The 22,556-nt window shown below is 39.0% G+C and overlaps 1 long non-coding RNA gene across 1 annotated transcript in view; it reads right to left on the reverse strand.

Moving 5' to 3' along the window:
- LOC135178470 (uncharacterized) overlaps positions 1–22,556 on the reverse strand; it is a 55,372-nt gene that overhangs the window by 30,905 nt on the left and 1,911 nt on the right. Inside the window, exon 2 of the long non-coding RNA XR_010303557.1 lies at positions 15,037–15,123. This is a non-coding gene — a long non-coding RNA (uncharacterized LOC135178470). The remainder of the gene's footprint in view (positions 1–15,036; positions 15,124–22,556) is intronic.

Below are 22,556 nucleotides of genomic sequence, written 5' to 3' on the forward strand. Positions count from 1 at the left end.
ATGTGTGTAGAAAAAGGATTATGTGGAAAGCTGTTAACGAACATGAAAAGGATAAAAAGGTATTCTAATGTTATGGAGCTATTTTACATTTTAATCTAAATCATTTTCGTGTGACAGAACTGTTATTTGAAGTACCATGTGGCTTAAAAATAGTATACTCTTGTTGCTTACTGTCAGCTTCAGTTTTTCTAACAACAATGGTTTCCTAGAGGAAAAAAAAAACCCAAACAAAACCCAAACATTTGGTGCTTGCTGCAGTGTTTACCATTAAAAATTCAACAGTGTTAGCAAATTCTTCACAGTTCCCAATTGTTTTGTATTCAGAACACATGAAGCAAAAATCAGCTCAGGTAACATTTACTGGAACTCTTGTTAAAATTGGCTTTTTGATATATGCCTACCATACTTAAAATGCTACAACCTTTGGTGAAGGCTGTGCTGAAACTGCAATGAAACAGTGTTGCTGTCGTGGCAACAGCATGAAAAATTTAGGGCCAGACCTGCAAGATCAGCTTCCATACGTGAAATGAACACAGAAGAGAGTTACAGAAATGAACTTTTAAGCTATTTGTTGATTTTCATCTTTTTTTTAATGAGGTTTTGGTGGGTTGGGAGGTTGGGGTTTTTTTGTGGCTTTTGTTCGTTTGTTTGCCCTACCCAGGCACCAAAATTTGGATGTTTGTGAACACAGAGTAATCTCTGCCCGTCAATTGCTGTAGCATCAGTAACAAAACTGCATCAAGGACAAGCCAAGCAGATTTTAGAAGTGGCAAAACAAGGTCTGCCTACTGTTCACGTCATGGTTCCATGCCCATATGAGTTCCCTTCTCCATGTTGTGAAGATTTCGTATCTACTACAGTAGCTTCTGGTGAGAGCTATGAAAGCTGTAGATGAAGTCGAGTATGAGACTTTCTGTTTCTTTGTGAAACTATGTTCTGCCTTCAGGAAGATTGGATTTTGTGAGGAGTGAACAAAAAGCAGAGGAGCTACTACTCTATGTTGTCTAATTTAGATGCAGTGAGATGGGGAAAGTAATCCTAATTTCCAATATTTTTTTTCTTTCAAAGTAATATTTGGCACTTGAATATCAGTAGAGCTTTGCTTTTTGCACCTGACTGCAGCCTCCCTTCAGGTAGTCATAGACAGCAATGAGGTCAGCCCTGAGTTTCCTCTTCTCCAGGCTAAACAACCCCAGCTCCCTCAGCCTCACCTCACAGGGCTGTGCTCCAGGCCTCTCATCATCTTCATCGCTCTTCTCTGGTCACATTCCAGCACCTCAAGAGAGATCTCTTGAATTGAGGAGCCCAGAACTGGACACAGTACTCGAGGTGTGGCCTGACCAGTGTTGAGTACAGGGGACATCATAGATTTAAATATATATATATATATATATACACACACATATATATATGTCATCAGAGTAGTCAAACTGGCTAAAATGTTTTAGTAATGCCCTGTATTGGAACTGAATGTAGGAGAACTGAACCATAGTTGCATAGTTGCACTTAGTCTATTTGATTGGACGGGGCTGGCTGACAGGTTGGACTGGGTGATCATGGAGGTCTCTTCCAACCTGGTTGATCCTATGATTCTAACAAGACAATATATAACTATTATTATTATTATATATTAAGTATATACAATCATTCTCTTTCTTAAATTCAAGTAGTCTGATGTGTGTAGAAGTCTGAATGGTGAGGAAATCAAGTGACTATTTTCTTATTTAATACAATAATTTCCCTAAAATGCACAGCCTAAATTATAAATCAAATTGCAACATCTACTTCTGGTGTTCAGTGGTCATTGAAAGTAACTCTACACCTATTCTTGTATCATTACTTTCTTTAAAAATATTATTGAAGTTACAACTTTAGCACAACTATGAAAGAATCAGAGATTTATGAAAATTAGGAACACTTCCACAGTTATTTATGTAAAATGAAAACATGTTCTCTATACAGAGATTTGCTTTAGGTCTCATGGCCAGCATCAAATGCTTGGGATATGGGAGAAACTCTCCTACAAGCAATTTATTCTCTTTTCCAGTTACAGATGGTCTTGCACTCCCTATGAACCTGTGAATGCTGAGAGAATGTACTTGATATAATATTTCCAGTGGTAAATCCCCAAAATCAATAGAATTACTTTAGGGCTGAATTTGACCCAGTGAGGTTTATTGATCCACTGAAGTTATTGACCTAAGTCTGCTGCAGTGTTTCTTTGACTGGATATTTAATAAAGCACCAGCATTTACTTCATTGAATATTAATTTGAGCTGGTAGTTTGGATCTTGGCTTATTAATTGATTTTAAATACTATATGGTATTGATTAAATCTGAACACTTTGAGTAACAACAGTACATTCAGGATCACAGGCTAACTCACACTGGAAAGAAATTCAAGAGATTGAATTGTTTGACTGCCTGTTCAAGTGGTAGGATCACACCAGTTTGCTAAAGGCCTTATCACATCAGGTCTGAAAACCTCCAAGGATGGGAACTGCACAGCCACTTTGGGAAAACTGATCCATCACTAGACTGTTCTCACAGAGGAAAATGTTTGCCTTACATCCAGTCTAACCCACTCCTGTTCAACTCCTGGTCATTGCCTCTTGCTCTCCCACCATGCACCACAGATGCAGTAGGGCACAAAATTGAATGCAATATTTAAGATCTGGTCTGCCAAGTGCTGCACAGAGGGAAATAATCCCTTCCTTAGATATACTCCTGATCCTGGGGTGTATTAGGAGGAGTGTGTCCAGCAGATCAAGGGAGGTTCTCCTCCCCCTCTACTCTGCCCTGCTGAGACCTCATCTTGAATACTGTGTTCAGTTTTGGGCTCCCCAGTTTAAGAGGGACAGGGATCTGCTGGAGAGGGTCCAGCAGACAGCCAGGAGGATGATTAGGGGACTGGAGGGCATGGCTTATGAGAAGAGGCTGAGGGAGCTAGGGCTTTTTAGTCTGGAGAAGAGAAGACTTAAAGGGAATTTGATAAGTGTTTCTAAGTATCTGAAGGCTGGCCAGGAGAGGGGGACAGGCTCTCCTCACTTGCCCCCTGCGACAGGACAAGGAGCAATGGGTGTAAGTTGCAGCAAAAGAGGTTCCGCCTCAACACAAGTGGGAACTTCTTTACTGTGAGGGTCACAGAGCACTGGAACAGGCTCCCCAGGGAGGTCGTGGAGTCTCCTTCTCTGGAGAGGAGGCCTGTCTGGATGTGTTCCTCTGTGATCTGTGTTAGATAGAATTGTCCTGCTCTGGCAGGGGGGTTGGACTCGATGATCTCTTTGGGTCCCTTCCAACCCCCAACATCCTATGATCCTGGCCTTTCCCTTTCTAAGATAACCCATGAGTCTGGTAGCCCTCTCTCCTGTCCACATACATGCTGCTGGCCCACCAGCACCCTTAGCCTCTTCCACACCCCCAGCTCCCTCAGCCTCTCATCACAGGGCTCTGCTCCAGGCCACTCACCAGCTTTGCCACCCTTCTCTGGACACGTACCAGCACCTCAACATCTCTCTTGAATTGAGAAGCTCAGAACTGGACACGGGACTCAAGGTGTGCCTCTATCATAATAAAAAAAAAAAAAAAAAGCAGATTTGATCTACCTTATTCTTAAAAAATCCATTATGGTTTACACAATTTCTGGTAATTCTTTGGATTCTTTTGTTTGTTTGTTTGTTTGGGTTTTTTTAATCAATAACCATAGATGTAAAATACTTGCTTTTTTAAAAAAGCTCTTATTTCTTACACTAGTTTCCTGTCCTGGACATGAAATTGTTAAAAAGGCTTAATCAGACAGTGGCTTATTTGCTAGAGCATTAAAAAAAAAAATCAAAGGTAGTAGTTCAAAACTGAGTTAAAAGATTCTAATTTCCTTGTGACATTCCCTTTAAAAGAGAAGGAGAAGGTTTGGATTATTATTTCTTTTTTAATTCAGTATTAGCATACATTAGCATGTAGACTCTGATTACTCAGTTGAACATCTTGGACTCACAAGTTCTGAGACTTTCTCATTTCTTTATTTATAGTGAGTTTGAGCTCTGCTTTGAACTATAAATCAGTATGGACAAAGGACAGAAGTATCTACCTCAAATATATATGGGTCAAAGGCTGAGGTTACAGCTGTGATGCACAAGCTTAGCCTTGAAATCTTTCTATTTGAGAAGAGTTTTACTGTTACTTATGGTGTGGTGATTTTAAGTTAGCCTTTGGAAACTTTCTCTGGATTACTCATGGCAATAATCATTCTGAGACACAGTAATAGAATTTTCAACATTATCATTTACATACCAGGTGAATCAGCTTTAAAAACATCCCTGCACATGTATATATGACTATTAACTCAACATCAAAAATGTAAACACATTGAAGAAGGTACAATACATAATTTATCTGTTACACCAAAAATTGGAAGCTCTGGCACGTCACTGAAGCTCTGGCATGTCACTGAAAAATACATTTTAAAATCTATTCCAAAACTGGGAAGAAAGAAGGATAATGAAAAGGGCCAGGAGCTGCAATATTTATTCCTCTATGTCTATATCTAGTTTCTGGTTTCTCTGAGGGACAGGGAAAGAATAAAGGTAAGAAACTGAATCTAGAAGAAGCTTCTAGAGACCAAAGTCTAGTAGTAGATTTTGTAAGGACTATAAAGGGAAATGCGCGGTGCAGAAAGATAGAGTTTGATGTGAGGTGATGCTGGGGTAAGCTGGCACTTAGAGCTGCTGAGGTAAGGCTGATGTGTTGTGAGAGCTGCAAAAGCCTAGCTGCAACAAATCCATGCTACCAATAATTTGAAGAGACAGAAGCTATTATTCTCCTCTGTTATTTTCCTTCCTTCAGTAAAACTTCTCTTTCCCTTTACTTGCAGTTTCTTTCCTCTGCTGTTCTGTGTCAGATGGTGGTCAACACCTGTCTTAGCACCTATGAAACTACCTATTAGAGCAGCAGTGTGTGTATGCTGATCTAACTTGGAAGTGGTTAATCAATCTGGGCATTTTCTAAAAGACCTTTCATGCAAAATCAGATTAGGTTGTTAGCAGAGGAGATTAAATTATGTCAGGGCATTATATTTACAAGTGAAGGTTTGAACTCAGAAGTTGGAAGCCAATGTCACGTTACTCTGAAAACACCAGCTTGAGACTAGTGGCAGGAAATTCATTTAACACAAATAAAACTAACAGATGTAAATCAAGGCAAGCAATGAGTATCCACATTTCTAACTCAGAGTATCACTTTTAAATGGGAAATGTAGGATTTTCACAGTTTTTCAAGTGAAAAGAAAAGGAAAAGAGGGAGAGAAAGAAAAAATAAGTAACATCTGAAAAAGGCAATTCAAGCATTGGGATTTCTACAAAGAACTCCAAGATATGACTTAGAGTATTAAAAGAAAAATGCAACAGAGAAGCAATCCCTCATGCATGTGTTCAGCTCTTCATTATTCAGTGAGCTGAAATACTCCTGACCCCAAATGAGAAAGGTATGGAGGTCACTGCACAAACTTACTTATTCTCCATAATCAGTTAGTTCAGGGTCAGCTGAGCTTGTTAACTCTGTCTCAGCACTTTCCTTACTGGACTCAGTGTGACTGCACTTAAACCACAGTGGGGCTCTTGCTCTGCACCTGAGTACTAAAGCACCAGGACTTATTAAGTTGAGCACAGAAGTAGCCTGGACCCGGACCTGGACTTCTGGCAGGGCTAAGCCAGTCTGATAAAACCTTGTACAACCAGAGGATCAGTGGATCTCCACAGCTGGCATGCCTAGAGATAACAAGTCTACCTGAATTTGGTATCCTTCTAAACCAAATTACTGAAATGTCTCTGAAGTACAGAGGCACAATACCTATTAAAAAACAAACACCACCACCATCACAAAAAAAAACCCAAACCAACAACAAAACCCCCTGTTTTTAATAGCAGAATCTCCATGTTTGTATGGGGTTTGTCTCATCTAGCAACTGCCTGGCCCAAGGATTCCTTGTAGCTCTAGAATGACTGAAAATAGTACCAAATTGAGTGTCATTTCAGTACACTTCTATGAATATAAAAGCTCACAGATGCAGAGTGATATGTTACAAAGAATTGAGCCCATTTAGGAAAATGTGTTTAAAAATATTTCTATTCAGAGCAGAGATTGAGGCTTAAAATTATTCTGATACACTGCCCCAAATAAAGGTACTTTCTTTGTTAGGATTTCAATATTGGACATGTTTCAATATCTGTTAAAATTCAGCAAGTGAAACATGATGCTGTCATATTTGAATTCTTCACCTATCATTCAAGAAGGAACACATTATCCTCAACAAAATAACAATGCCTTATATATAAATTATGTAAGATATGGTGACTTAATTACAATTGATTAATGCTTTTTTTTTTTTTTTTTACAGCACAGGGATTCAATAAAAGACATTAACTGCATCTAGATTGTATATGACTTTATAAAAAACCATCTCCAACTACATTTGGACAGATGAATTTCAGGTTGTTTACAAAATGGTAAATATGAGTGAAAATATTGTTGCATTACATTTCAGTGAGATGCACCACTAGAAATTCATGTCATGCAATAAGCTCTTTACCCTGGACTTCAGCGTATGCCACTATGCTTTCATTGATGAGAAGAATGAGAAACAACTTTTTTATAAGACTTGTATCTATGGATGTAAACAGATTTTCCTCCACAGAAATGACTGATGATATTCATCTATCAATCTTGAAACCTCGACACTTGATCTCTTTATCATAGAACCATAGAATCAACCAGGTTGGAAGAGACCTCCAAGATCATCCAGTCCAACCTAGCACTCAGCTCTATCCAATCAACTAGACCATGGCACTAAGTGCCTCATCCAGTCTCTTCTTCAACACTTCCAGGGATGGTAACTCCACCACCTCTCTAGGCAGCCCATTCCAATGGCAAATCACTCTCTTTGGCAAAAACTTCCTCCTAACATCCAGCCTATACCTCCCTCAGCACAACTTGAGACTGTGTCCCCTTGTTCTGTTGCTTGATGCGTGGGAGAAGAGACCAATCCCCACCTGGCTACAGAATCCCTTCAGGTAGTTGAAGCATGATTCCAGGAAAAGTCACAAATAGTTGCCTCTTTCACAAATCTGTTTTCAAATAAATTTATACTTTAGAACAAAAGATTTTTAAATAATTCAATTAATTCAGGACCAAAGCTGCTTCTTAATGCATCAAGACATGACAAAAAGACAACCCAAAGCAACATGGTTCATACTGCAGCATTCACTGGAAGTGTTGAAGGTCAAGTTAGAGGAGGCCTTGAGCAACCTGTTCTTGAGAGAGGTGTCTCTGCCTCTGGCAGAGGGTTGGAACTAGATGATCCTTAAATAAAACTAAAATCAGTTAAATAATAGTTTTATATAGAAAAAGCCCTTAGTTTTATTTCAGACAGACCTATTACAAATGATTCTGCAAAGTTGTGTGACATGCAGTTCAACAAAATTGTTTCAGTTCTCATTCATCAGTAACTAGACAGAAGAGATACATGTTAGTGAGTTCCATACAGTCACTCTTCCTTGTTAGCAGAACTATGCCACTTTTGGTCTCTTAAAAGAACCACCTTGGAAAAGCCATTCAAACTATACATTCTTAGCCAAGATGCAATGTAACGTGGTAAAAAACAAACAACAACCAAAAAAGACTAATATAATGGAAAAGAAAGTGTAGACTACTGCCTCATCTGCTGAGTTAATAAACAACTTGAAATATAGAGAACAGAAAACAACTGAATTTTCTCTTGAGCAGTAATGGTAGGTTCTTGCTATACCTGAAACATGGATGTGTCTCTGCATTTAGGTAGGTCTTAGATTTTGCTGCCTAAAGGTCTGCCAAGATAGAAAGGATAACCAGAATAATTTATTCTTCTATCTTAGGCTTTGATTTCCATGACCAATTACACTGAATAAGTTTACCATTACAAGATGTCCTTTTAAGAGATCCAACTGGTAATTTGCTTTCAGACAAGAGTATGCCAGCAGAGATGACAGCGAGCTGTCAGAGACACAAGCAAGATGAGTTAAGTCACACAGAGGCTGCAAGAGACACTCATGATACCCTCAGCTACTGCGGGTTCTGCTGCATCTCACTGCTGTCTGCAGTGAATCACTTTCCTTAAAGATGCAGCATGGTATTTAAATAGCATTTAGGAGTAGCATTTGAAAAAGTAGATTATAACAGAAGAAAAAAGGATAGGCCTAAGTTAGCTTAGACACTGGACACAGGAGAAAGCTGATGTGGGCTACTTTCTGTTTTCTGATGAAGGTAATTTGAGTTGCCAGTTAGGACCAAATTCAAGAGAAAATCGAGATAATTATTTCAAACAGTATATGAATGCAACACAGAGGAATATTTGAGTGAATGATGAGGGATTTTTTTTCTTGCAATTAATTTCCTTTTTAGATAGCTATGTGATGTCTGGGTCTGAAATTATTAGTTGAAATAGGATCTGAAAGCAGAGTCTTTGCATCCAGTAATAATTGCCTTCCAGCTCTTTTGGCAAGTGCAAAAGATTAAAAAAAACAGCATGAATTAAATCTAGGCCATTCCCTTCATAACTGTAAATTAAAAGGTTCTGATAAAGTGCAGATACAAAAATCACTGACAAAGCAGTATCTGGGTAGATATCACATCCTAACCAGCTCTGCCAAAATGAATATGAACAAAGGTGTTTATCCTAATATTTGTGAAAGCCTACCACAAAGACTACAGAAAGAGTAGGAAATTAAAGTGTTAAGATGAAGACCAAATTTATTTCTAAAAAGTTAGAATTTGTTCTGCACATTCAGTGCATTCCAAGATCTTGAGCTTTTGCTAACAATTTTATGATTTATTGATTGATGTACAAAGATTCAGTTGAAGAAAAGGGAAGCTGTTCTCCTGAGTACAAAATCAAAGGACAAAGGTTGATACAGTAAATCCATGACAAGGTAACAGCTAAATTACCTTACTTCAGATACAAACTAATGAAAAACAGACAAAACCAAGGTTTAAGAGCACGTATGGGTTTAAATATTATTCCCTATTCCTGGGATGGAGGAGAGAAAGGAACATCTCTAAATCCATATCAGAATCTTTTAACCATAAAAAGTGGTAGAGTTTGTTATAGACCACTAGAAATCATCTAGTCCAACCTCCCTGATAAAGCAGGTTTGTCTAGAACAAGTTGCACAGGAACATGTCCAGCCAAGGTTTTATAATCTCCATAAGAAATTTCACAACCTCTCTGGTTAGCCTGTTCCAGTGCTCTGTCACTCTAAAGAAGTTTTTCTCATGTTCACATGGAACGTCCTGAGCTCCAGTTTCTGCCTATTGCCTCTTGTCCTATCACTGGGCACCACAAAGATCCTGGCCCTTTAGATCTTTTGTAAGCACTGATAAGATTCCCTCTCAGTTTTCCCCTAATCATCTTCAGAACCCCCTACAGGACTCTCTCCACTAGTTCCTTGTCTCTCTGAAAGTGTGTATCCCAGAACTGGACACAGCATACCATATGTGCTCTCACAACAGTGCACTAGAAGGGGAGGATTACCTCCCTTGACCTGATGACCATGATCTCTTTAATGCACTCCAGGATAACCACTGGCCTTTCTGAGTGGCACGTGGTTAACCCATGGTCCATGCACACACAGTGCTCTTGCTCATCATCACTTTTAGACTGAAAGAGAGCTTTTTTGTTGGGTTTTTTTTTTTTTTTCCCCCACCTCTGGGACCCTCAACACAAAATGAATCTGGACCTGATGAAGTTCAGAGGAGGGCCATGAAAATGTTTAGAGGGCTGGAGCACCTCTACTACAAAGACAGGCTGTGACAGTTGTAATTGTTCAGGCTGGAGAAGAGAAGGCTCTGTCAAGACCTTACAGCAGCCTTCCAGGGCTGACAGGGGGCTACAAGAAAGATGGGGAGGGGCTGTTTACAAAGGTCTGTAGCAACAGCAGAAGGGGAAACTGTTTTGAATTACAGCAGGGTAGATTTAGATTGGACATTAGGAAGTTCTTTCCGATGAGGGTGGTGGAACACTGAAACAGATTGCCTAGGGAAGTGGAGGCCCCTGAAGACATTCATAGTCAGGCATAAACAGGGGAAAGTGCAGTCTTGCACCTGGGAAAGAACAACCCCAAGTATCAGTATTGGTTGGTGACCAACTTGCTGAAGGGCAGTGAAGGAGAAAAGGACCTCAGGGTACTAGTGGATGGAAGGTAGACCATGAGCCAGCAATATGCTCTGATGGCCAGGAAGGCCAATGTCATTCTGGAGTGTATAAGAAGGGTTGTGGTTAGTAGGTCAAGAGAGGTTCTCTTTCCACTCCACTGTGCCCTGGTGAGGCCACATCTAGAATATTGTGTCCAGTTCTGGACCCCCCAGTTCAGGAAGGGTAGGGAGCTGCTTGAAAGAGTCCATCTCAGAGTCACAAAAATGATTAAGGGAATGCAATGTCTTCCTTAAGAGGTGAGGCTGAGGATGCTGGGGCTCTTTGGAGGAGACTGAGGGGCGATCTCATTCATGTTTATAAATATGTAAAGGGTGAGTGCCAAGAGGATGGCATCAGGCTCTGCTCAGTGATGCCCAATGACAGGACAAGGGGCAACGAGTGGAAGCTGAGGCATAGGAAACTCCATGGAAATATGTGGATTTTTTTTTCACTGTGATGGTAATGGAACACAGGAACAGGCTGCCCAGGGAGGGTGTGGAGTTTCCCTCTCTGGAAATACTCAAGACCTGCCTGGATGCATTCACATGTGATCTGGCATAGGTGATCCTGCTCTGGTGGGAGGATTGGACTGGATGATCTTTTTGAGGTCCCTTCCAACCCCTAACATTCTGTGGTTCAGCTATTCTGTGATTCAGACTCAACAGGGCTCTGAGCATCCTGACCTAGTTGGGGCTGTCTCTGCTTACTACAGGAGCTTTGGGCTAGATGACCTCTGGAGTTCCCTTTGAACCCAATGCCTTCTATGTTTCTGCTTTCCTTTCATTGACTCCATAATTCCTATGTTATTGGTTACCTCATTATAACACTATTACAAAAAGTGATGTCATTTTATGGAAGAACAGAGTTGTATAATGTGGACAATTTATGTGTGTTGAAGGAAGAAGGGCATTAGAGAGGGGTTAACAAAGAATAGTCCTAGGGTGGAATTTACTTGTGGCCCTAGCACTGTTCATAAGTGGCATGAAGGAAGCTGCAAATACAAATAATACCAAAGGCATTGAGAAATAGGCTCAGATGTGTGAAAGCAGAGTGATGAGCAGTAGAGAGATGGACAGAGGAAGGTATTTGGAGTACATAACAGGTCATGTCTTTACCAAAGGCTCAAGGACTTAGTTACCTGTTCCTGTATGATGTCTGCTAGCATCTTATCTATCTGCTTGCACATGGGCCCTTATTTTATAGAACATTTCAGCCCACAGAGACAGATTGCTGCTCAGTTAAGACTTTGCAGCCACTTTCCCAGCAAGAGATATTTCTGACCTATCCAACTTTTCACATTGAGCCAAAAGATGAAGACTTTCCATAGACGCAGTGAATCTCACCTGTAGTTGCAATTTACAGCAGTATTCCTCTCATTCTGTGCTTTAATATTTAGCCAAACTCTTTTCTCTCATGTAGGGAAAGTAAACCATTTTCGGTTCATCTCTGGAGTTATATACAGTGCTAAATTTCCTATACCTGAATGCAGTCCCATATTTTCCTATATTTTATGAAATGCCTTCTTACCAACGTGTTTCTCAGACACTGGTTTTCCTCAAAGGCACTATGATTAATTGTTTGATGCATTATTTATGCTGCAGAAATGTAACTGAAGACAGAAACAGTAAGTTTTAGCACTTGCATTCTAAGATGAAGAAAAAAGAGTAAAAGTAACAGGATGAGAGTATATATAAAGTTAGAATATGTATTATACAATATTAAGAATTTTATTGTGAATATATATTAACAAGAATTAAAGATATAAATGTAAGCAAATGGAAAGGCTTAGTTAAACAAAAGTGAGTCACCAAAAAAAGGACAGAATTTCTCAATCAATTGCTTACTGATACATAGTTCTTGCTCCTGGTGAGGAAATGTTTATAATAATCTCTTGGCTGTTCAAAATGAGACTGTGACATGCTTGATTTAATAAACAGAAATAGCTGTTGAGACCCTAAAGAGAGAAAGTTGGCAAAACTCAAATACTAGAATGGAAGCTCAAGGAATGCTTTACCTTAGCCTCTCTCTGGGACTTAAAAACAGCTCATAAGTAGTGGACTGAATAGAATTTAGCTTGAAGTCTCAATAAGAAATAAATAATGAAATAATTTCTGGAATGCTTCCTGGAAGTAGGTGACAGGCCAGGATGCACTGTTATGACATGAAGAAACATGCTATCTCATTTAGATCACTAGCTTCAAGAAAAGGAAAAAGCATGAGCAGCTGAATGTTGTCAGAGACAAGTGCCTACAATTCCGCAGCTAGAGTATTTCAAGGGTAGACTGGTAAAAAGCCCTTGTGGCTACATACAAAATGAAAGAACTGTGAGCCCACACTTGTCACTGGCTATTATCAAGATTGCTGTGTTAATACCTGGAGAGTTTTACTTTTTGTCATTAAAAGAGTAAAAGACAGTGCTGCGTTATGCAGACTGCATGGTTCCAGCAGCAGAGACAGTAGGATGTTAGGAAGACTAGGCATAGTCATGCTGCCTTTGGCTAAAAATCTGTGTATTACTCTTAATAGAATAATACATTTTGTGTGAGTGTAGATTGTTTCACAGTGGTAAGTAAAGTGTCTTCTAAGAGCTGAAAAACTTCATTAAATTTTTATTGTGAAGTATGTACTCCCTTGCTGTTCAGCTGAAGAGCAGTGTACAGAAGATGCATTAGATAGCTCTACAGCATTCTCATAGGAGAATGTGGTTGAGTTGAAAAACCTATTACCTGTTAGAAGCATAACAATTTTATCTGCCTTTGTAGTTCCATGAGCTGGTGAGAATTAGAATGGTTACCATAATAAATGTGAACAGATCTGTGAAACAGTTAATGACAGAGTTATTTAAATAACATGAAGTATGACTGCCCCCTTCAAAATCCAGAAAGGCTGGAAACATCACAGGAAGCAAGCCACGTCTCGTGAGACGCCCAGTCAGGTGCTGCATCCTAACACAAGCTCAAAGAACAATACTTAGGAGGTTTGACTGTCACTAATGCTAAGTATCCTTAATTACTTTGTTATGACAATTTCTTTAAAGTATCCTTTGATTTCTAATGCCATTAGTGGCAAGTATATAATAAGTTTCTATCTTTCTGAGATTTCAAAGGATTATTACATAACAGGTTGTTGATTTACCCAACAGTGAAACAAAAATGCAATGCGTAAATCCAGACTTCAAATAGCTCTGATGACCTAATTTTTATCAAAAGATACCTTATGAAACAGAAGAAGGTGCTTAATTGTAACACTTTCACCACTACTAGGATTAGAGATTCAAATACAAACATGAACTACAAATGCATCTTCAAATACTTTTGTTACCTGAGCTTATTTTCTTCTAGAATGCAGTGCTATTAATCCCGTTTCATAGCTAGATAGATAGCAATATGAAATATTCACATCAAGCACTCTTTGAGGCATACTACTTAGCAACTTCATGCCAGTGGAAAAGGAATTTAAAAGTGGAAGATCATGTAACTTTTCTGTTGTTTATTCACTTAGCTATGTTTCTCTATGCTAGAATTTCTTTGCATAAATTTAAAGTGCAAAGCTATAAACTAGATTTTATTAAGGCATCTTCACATAGACAAATGTGACTAGCAACATATGTTGTGATCTTGGAAATTCATCTTAGCATGGCTATCTGTGATATTGAAACCTTAACATTTTATACAAGATTTAGGTTCTTTAGTCCTATTGCATCTTCTATCCCAAACATGCACTCCAAGCACCCACAGAGTGCAAGCTCTCAGAATGTATTAGCTTTACTAATTTATCATGGCATACACAAGTAAGACAGCCTTCCAAAAGTGCAATACATGGGATGAATGATTTGCCATTGGAATGGGCTTCCCAGGGAGGTGGTGGAGTCACCGTCCCTGGAGGTGTTCAAGAAAAGCCTGGATGAGGCACTTAGTGCCACGGTCTAGATGACTGGATAGGGCTGGGTGCTAGGTTGGACTGGTTGTTCTTGGAGGTGTCTTCCAACCTGGTTGATTCTATGATTCTATGATTCTAAATGATCTGAGACTATAGGTCATCAGACAAATATTCTTTACTTCATGTTGAGTTCTTAGTACCCAGGATATTCTGTGCTTAGATTTGTTATGGTATCTAAGAAAAGGATTTGTGTTTGCAATGAACTTTTTAGGATAGACATAAGGTGTACATTTTTTCCTGATTTTATGTAAATCTGTATTGTATATGTATATATTAGATATAAACTTTATAATAATGAATAATAGCTTAGAATATAAATTCTTTACCTAACATACATGTAACCTTAACTGTCCAATACATAATATAAGTGGAACTTTAGTTGGACTCCGTTTCACAGGATAAATGAGTTCTCCATGCTGGAAAACAAAGTGAACTCTGCTGCCTGACACTGTTTGTGTACAGCTTCTTCTCTTGTGTTCCCTCAGACAGCTGAAGAAATCCTATGGAAAGTACCTTGTCCCTACATCTTCCTTCTGAGCTCTTTAAAGTTAAGCCACAAATTATATCTTCCTCTTACTTTAGCACTTCTGTCCTCTTCTTTACACATCTGTAATACACAAATACAACTGCAAGTTACATAGACATGCTCAAGCTAGCCTAGAGGAGCTACTTCAGCCACGTACCCATGGAGCAGCACATAGTGAACTCTGTGGAGCCATCACTGCACTGTTACCAGGAGCTACATTGATAGAGGTGTGTCTTTACAGGCTGCAGACTGAATTGCAGAAATGTACTGTGTTAAACATACATACTCACAACATTGCTTTTCATCCTAACTGAGAAATAGCACCTGCAAGTAACTGGAGTAGTTTACTTACCTAAACCTGTGGTCACTTTGCTCCTCTATATAAAGTTACACTGGGAGGAGTAGAAGAGGTCAGCAGTAGTAGTTTCCTTCATTTTTTCTAAGGAATTTGAGAAAAAATTTGAGTTAACTCACTGCAGAATTAACTGAATATTCTTCTTTCACTCTGTTGGATCCTGATTTTGTCTATACACCTGCTGTTTTATCAAACACAATGTTTTCTTCTACTGTTACACCTGAAATGAGACAGAAACATCTGGAAATGAAAATTCCAGGTTTAGTGTTTCATTTAAGGAAAACAAAACAAAACAAAACAAAACAAACCTACCAGCAAACAAAAATACCCCAAACCAACAAACCTACAACAGTTCTCTATAAAGGGGTACTACCAAATGAAGAAAAGGCATTTTATTCTTACTGCTTCGTTCACTTCATGAGGCTTTGTGGAAAAAAAAATTGATTAGATGTCCTCTTCTCCTAATTTGAACCTAGTACTTCTTGTAAGCATTAAGGCAAAAAGAAATTAACTATGCCCTGCTGATGAATTGCCAGTTCCTTTAAAACTGTACTTTCCAATTCCTTTTTTTTTTTTTCATTTCCAGTGTGCCAAATTCTGCATATTGCTCACAAGCTGCTAATATCACATTTTTCATAGATTTGGAAGTTCTACCTCATTTTTTTTTTAACTTATGTTTATTGCTGTTAATCATTTTTCATGAAGAGCATGTTAGTTTTGTTTAGGTTCAAACCTTAATTGGATTTTGATGTACTGTATCTGTCTGATTCCAATAAATATCTTCATGTAGCAGTACATTTAGAAAGATAATGTACATAATCTTTCCCTACTAGTCAATGACTTGCTCTGTATATTAACACTTGAAACAGTAAAAAATGAATGTGAATTTCCATTGATCCACATGCAAAATGAGAAAGGGGCAAAGGATACATTTTAAGAAACAGTAGGATTTTCCCTAAGTTGTGTAGCTCCTACTGTTATAAAGTTCAGATGCGTTTTTAATGCCTGAAATGAAACAGCAGTTCGCTGCAAGCTTCCATTTGAAGATTTAGTAGAAAGAGAGAATGTGGGTTTGGGTTTTTTTGGGTTTATTTTATTCTTTTCATCTCACACACAGAACTAAATCAGGTTTTATTTTAACCAACTAAGAGAAAGCATGACCTGGTTGTCATGGCTACCTTTCTGTCAAACCTATCACTGAGTGAACCATTAAGAGTAATTCTACTAATATACAAATGGTCTTAACTACTCCTTATGCTACTTTAGCAACAATAAAAAGCATAAAGGAGAATGGTGTCTTGCATTATACCCAATTATTGCTCTTTTCATACTGACAGATTTTTGTTTATAATAATAATACAGCACTACATAAATCTTTATGATCATTCCCATATTGGTGTCCCACAAAATCTGAAAGGCTTTGGACTAAGTGGAGTGAATATTTGAGGATAGGAACTGAGGTTAAGTGATATGAAGAATATGTAGTGTGCAACAGTTTTTTTTCTTTTACAATCAATGGGTGCTTCTTTTCCAATAAGAAGCAGAGTGCCTTAAATTAATATAGGAAAAAAATTATATAGAACATCAAGAAATAATTTAATTGACCTTCCAATATTCACATTAAAGCATTCAATTTTTATCTCATATATATCTTCAAAAGGGCAACATTTGACTTGCAGAAATTAAGATCATGTAAAAGTGCTTCTCTTCTGTATCTTTTATTCTATTAGAAGAAAATCTGGCAGTAACTGAAATATCAAAACAAATTATTCTTGAGATAAGTAGCTTACGTAATAGTGAATCATTAACTACATTCCTTTCCAAAGCTTCTTATAGTCTTGGATCCTTCTGTGGAGAACTGTCTGAAAAATATTCACAGTATTCCATTTTTTCATTAAAATTGTCTAGGTAAAAATTAATATAGCACAAAATATAGCCACGTGGGGTTGAAATAGAAGATATCATGTCATTCAAACTGAAAAGGAAAATACATTCCATAAGATCAAGAAGAAGGAAGGAAAATGTGAACTGGGATGTTTTATGGTCCCCACTTCTCAGAAGCAATCTAAGAGCAAAACAAGTAGGACAGCCAGAGGCAGAGTTCCCTCTATCTGGCTTTCAAGCAAAAGCATCCTTTTTACTTTCCTTTGCCCTGTAATGAAGGCACTGCTGAAAGTATGGGTTTCAGCTGGCGGTCACATTGCTGCTCATATCAAGCCCATGAGCAAACCATTTGCCCAAAGGCTTGCATTCACCCTGGACCAAGTATGGGCTTATTTATCAAATTGGCCATGACACAACATGATGTCTTCATTAACTTTAAGGTACTACACTGGCTTTAGTCCCAGCTGAAGTGGCACTGTTTTATCCAGAATAAAGCCTGACAAGTCAAAGTTTAGCTATCTGATCAAGAGACAACAAATTTTAATTGCAAAATATGCCTAGCACTGTAGATCCTGTGACCAGAGAGGTTATTAACTTTTATCCCACAAAGCTGTGGGATTCATTATGCTGTCAAATAGTGGCCTGCAAACTGGTGGTTTCCAGCCCAAATCCCAGCTCTTTTCAAAAATCAGTTATTTGCACAAAAATTAATTACGGATCATAAATTTATCTCAGAAAACTTTACATCTAGTCTTGAACTACAGTTAAACCTCATCTGGTGGTCAGATCATCTCTCCATCAAACAGGTGCTGCCCATTCAATACTCTCAGGCACAATCTACCACTTCTCTTCGACCACACTGATGGTTATTTTGCTTTTGTCTGCCAGTAAGAAAGTTGTGGTGGAAGGTCCAAATTATATGTAAGATATATATATCCAAGACATGCCTCTGCATGTCCTAAACACCGACCTGAATACCCACCTTGTCCCCTCACACCTCCTTCTTCCCGGGTGGAAGAAGCAGAAGAGCAGACAAAAATCTTGGTGCCTCTCAGTCTACCACAAAGACACCATATTTGGTCTTGTTTTGTACCCTGCTATACACATGAGGGCAAGGTGGAAAGGGGGAGAGTTGGTCAGGAATCCTCCTGAGCAGTCTGGCTGTTTGGGAGGGATTTTAAACTTCTGTATTACTTCTAACTTGCATATAATTGTAAATATCTGTAAATATTGTGTATATGTGCTTGTAAATCTGTGCTACGCTGTAAAATATAGCTTCATCCTTAATCATAGAGTTAACCAGGTTGGAAGAGACCTCCAAGATCATTCAGTCCAACCTAGCACCCAGCCCTAGCCAGTCAACTACACCATGGCACTAAGTGCCTCAGCCAGACTCTTCTTGAACACCTCTAGGGACAGTGCCTCCACCACCTCTCTAGGCAGCCCATTCCAATGGCAAATCACTCTCTCTGGGAAGAACTTCCTCCTAACATCCAGCCTAGACCTCCCCTGATTGCACAACTTGAGACTGTGTCCCCTTGTTCTGTTGCTGGTTGCCTGGGAGAAGAGGCCACCCCCCACCTGGCTGCAGCCTCCCTTCAGGTAGTTGTAGACAGCAATGAGGTCCTCCTTGAGCCTCCTCTTCTCCAGACTCCCTCAGCCTCTCCTCATAGGGTTTGTGTTCCAGGCCCCTCACCAGCTTTGTTTCCCTTCTCTGGACACATTCCAGCATCTCAACATCTCTCTTGAATTGAGGAGCCCAGAACTGGACACAGTACTCAAGGTGTGGCCTGACCAGCGCTGAATACAAGAGAAAAATAGCCTCCCTTGTCCTACTGGCCACACTGTTCCTGATACAGGCCAGTATGACATTGGTTCTCCTGGCCACACTGCTGGCTCATGTTCAGCCTATCTACCAGTACTCCCATGTCACTTTCTGCCTGGATCCTCTCCAGCCACTCTGTCCCCAGCCTGTAGTGCTTCCAGCCAGCTGAGTTAGTCTGGTGAATCTCAGGGCAGGGAGAAAATTCCCAAAGTACCACAACCAGATAATCTGGGAGGTTCTTAGGGACAGGTTTCTAGAATGAAAACCAAAGCATGTAAGTGAACACCCTTAGTTAACATAGCCCGCTCTCACAAGCGTACAATGACAGGGCAACAAGATCCCAGGAAGCAGAGTTGTTAGCTGACATAAGGACAACTTGCTACTCTATTGTAGGGATATCAGATTACACAAAAGAAAACAGGAAAGAAATTAAAGTGTTGGCTGCAGACCATGCACGAACCAAAACTGGAACCAAAGGACCAAACTACAGCCTGGAAACTGGGGAAGAAACACAAAAACAGCCAGAAGAGGAAACTTTATAAACTATCAAATATATTTCAAGTCCCATAAGCCCTGGCCAGCTCATTTCCTATCACACAGTAAGCATGATGTCAGCATCGTGATCCAGCTTGCTCTATTGCTCTGTGCCACCAGAGAGGAGGGTGAGCAGGAATGAGTGTCTCTTGTCCCCCCTAGTGAAACCAATTGTCTTAAACCAATATACTTGGATAAGTAGAAACTACATATTTGAAAAATCCAAAAGCAGATTTATTTTTTTTTAAGGTATTTGGGAAAAATTTGTATTTGAAATATTTTGTATTTGAAGATATTTACAATACTTACATTAAGGCTGAAGAAAAATACTTCTGTGAATATGGTTTGTTCATTCTTAGAAAGAAGACACTGGTTCCTCACCACCAGTCACAGGTAAAAGAGATATTTTCAGTGCATTCTATGCCTGAGCACTGAACAGATGTCCCCCCTGCTTAATGAGTCTGTATGCCTGTTTGAACAGAGGTCATTAAACCTGGATCACCAGACTGCACTGTAGATATGCGTTAAGTTCTCTGTGCACTTCTGATTCACGTCTGTGGGCACGGTGGGGAGAAAATTATTTAAACTCGTTAGTTCACGTGGGTTAGATATTTGAGTGCACGAGAAAACAGGAGCTCTGCTTTACAAAATGACAGCGTGAGACCTCCTCCCAAGGACATTAGCATTAAAGCACACTCATTAACTCAGAACAAACACCAGATGGACCTTGGAGTGTGAGATACTCATTTGGAAACAAATTGTGAGGAGGGATAAAAAAAAAAAATCATCATTTTTCTTTATCCAAATAAAAAGGTGCAGGGCCAAACAAACAGCTGGCATGGTACACTGGCATATCTTCCCTGAACTCAATTCAGAAAGACACTCCCTTTTCTATTAGTGGGCTCCTGGACACCAAAGCTTTTCAGAATGAGGAAAGGTTGCAATTAGAAGGGGGCCTAGGAGAAAGCGAGTACAGATATAAATTGAACAAAAAAAAACCCTAAACAAGCAAGTTGTGAGCTATGCTTTGGAATACACTCCAATAAAATTAATTTGGCATTACATGAAAAATATTTTGCCTTCAGTGGAAAATACTACACCATTTCAATCTGATTTTGTCACTTTAAAAGGCAGGGGGGATTGATGTGAGTGATACATGAAAAGATATTCCTGGCAACTCCTACTAGACTGAGGGGAACTGAATGCTGCCTGTAGATAACTGTTTCACTTTTTGTTACACCTTTTTATGCTGCTTTTCCTCTTTCTTCTGCGGGATTCCAAAAGTATGAAATAAATCTGCTTTAAAGAGAGATTTGTCCATGAATAATTACAGTTGTTTTATCAATGTAATAATTACAGCTGTTTCATCGATGTCAAGGAGTACCATCCTTGTCTGGTAGACACAAAATAAGCCCTTCAGTTGGAATATGGAAGATCTCTGAAGAATTGCAACTTCTCTATTAACAAAACTAAGGTTATTCTGTCCTAGTCATCCAATGTAGGCAGTATATCTTTAACTTCCTGTGGAATTGTTGGTTCCTACCCTTTATTGAATTGCCTTCCATAAACTACCATATGGAAAATTATTGCAAGACTTTGTACAGTTCTGCTGTTGAAGGTAAGTTCTTACAAGACTCCTTAATGAAGAAAAGCTTTGAGGCCACTGAGTAGATAAAGCACTTCTGACAAAGCTGTATGAGCCAACATTCTCAGTTCCCATATGCAGAGATTTTGTATAAGGATATGTATTTCTCTCCTTTAATTTTTCATCCTATGAAATGAGATTTTTAAGTATTGATCCAAAGAAACTTTGTTACAGATTAAAATGAAAGGGGAACTTTTTTTTTTATATAGTAACATGTTATTTCAAAAGGAAAAGCTGAAGTCTAAAGCCACTCTGACAAACATCCATATAAGAAAAAGAGGTCACTTGGTCCCAAATTGATGCTGTATAAAATGGGATGGTTTTTTTCTTGTCAGAAATGCCATTTTGATTTGTTGAGATCAATATAGCCCTCACTCTCTACAATTATGGCTTTTAGCGTGGATGGGGGATATTGTTTTGCTGTGTTGATGGAGGTTTAGTCTAGACAGAATCAGAAGCTTAAATGAGGAGAATAGCTCTTATACTGTCAGAAACACAGAAGACCCAACAGTTAATAAGGAGGACATCAAGAAGATATATAATTATCTGTTTTGAAGTGCTAGAAAATGATGAATCTAAATCAACATAGAATCATAGAATCAACCAGGTTGGAAGAGACCTCCAAGATCATCTAGTCCAACCTAGCACCCAGCCCTATCCAGTCTGGATCTAACATATTTTCTTGTATTGGCCCAAACCACTGAAGGTTAAATTTGTAAACTGGTTTCTGGAAGGATGTGTGAAGTCTATGCAGAATAAGCAAAGTCATGCAACTCCTATCTTTAGTATACCAATGAATTCATTGTTTGTTAAAATTATTTCTGAGACTTCCAGAGATTATGCTGTGTCGCAAAGCTAAAGAAAAAATGACAGTGTTGTAAGGCTTCTGCCAGAGGAAACTCTATAGCACTTAACTCAAATTTCCTTCACACAGGTTACTAGTCTCCAGAGACAGAGATAAAAAACAGTATCTTTCTATGTTAAATGACTTGTTGAACTCAGCTCAGCATTCAGACATGGAAAAGTATTTAGCTTGCCTAATAAATTTTCTGTTCCAGAACAGAAAATCTTTTTAAAAGATAGGTCTATCATTCCTGTGCAGTTGTTGCAAACGTGCTTAAATGAATTAACTTCTCCTCATGTAAATCCTGAAGAGCAAAACACTGGCTTTTCAATGAAAAAGAGAAAAGGTATTTCTATCTCCCCTGTACAACCACTGTTCACAACACTTCTCCTTTCCGCACAGGTCAGTAGCTGGTGGACAAAAGGGTCAGTCCCCACTGTTTAGGTCACTACAACTTGATCTACTATCTGCAGAATTAATGTTCTTCAGAAGCTGATGCTGCTGTCCCCTGCAAGAAAAAAAGAATTCAGGTGCTGAAACAAAATCCTTACTCACAACCCAGACCTTTATCGTTCCTGGGGAAAAGCAGTTCCACACCATATCTTAATTGAGCTGGATTTATTTATCATTTTCTATTATGGAGTGGTCCCAACACCATAGCAACAGTCTTTTTTTAAGGGCATGTTGGTGTTGATCAGTCCTCATACACTGTTCAGCTGGTAATGTTAATCTCTGATTGCTCTGTCTGAATTAGGCTGGCCTGTGCTCCACCAATTCCTCTTCAT

This window comes from Pogoniulus pusillus, chromosome 9, assembly GCF_015220805.1.
Source record: "Pogoniulus pusillus isolate bPogPus1 chromosome 9, bPogPus1.pri, whole genome shotgun sequence".
In the NCBI taxonomy this organism is placed as follows: domain Eukaryota; kingdom Metazoa; phylum Chordata; class Aves; order Piciformes; family Lybiidae; genus Pogoniulus; species Pogoniulus pusillus.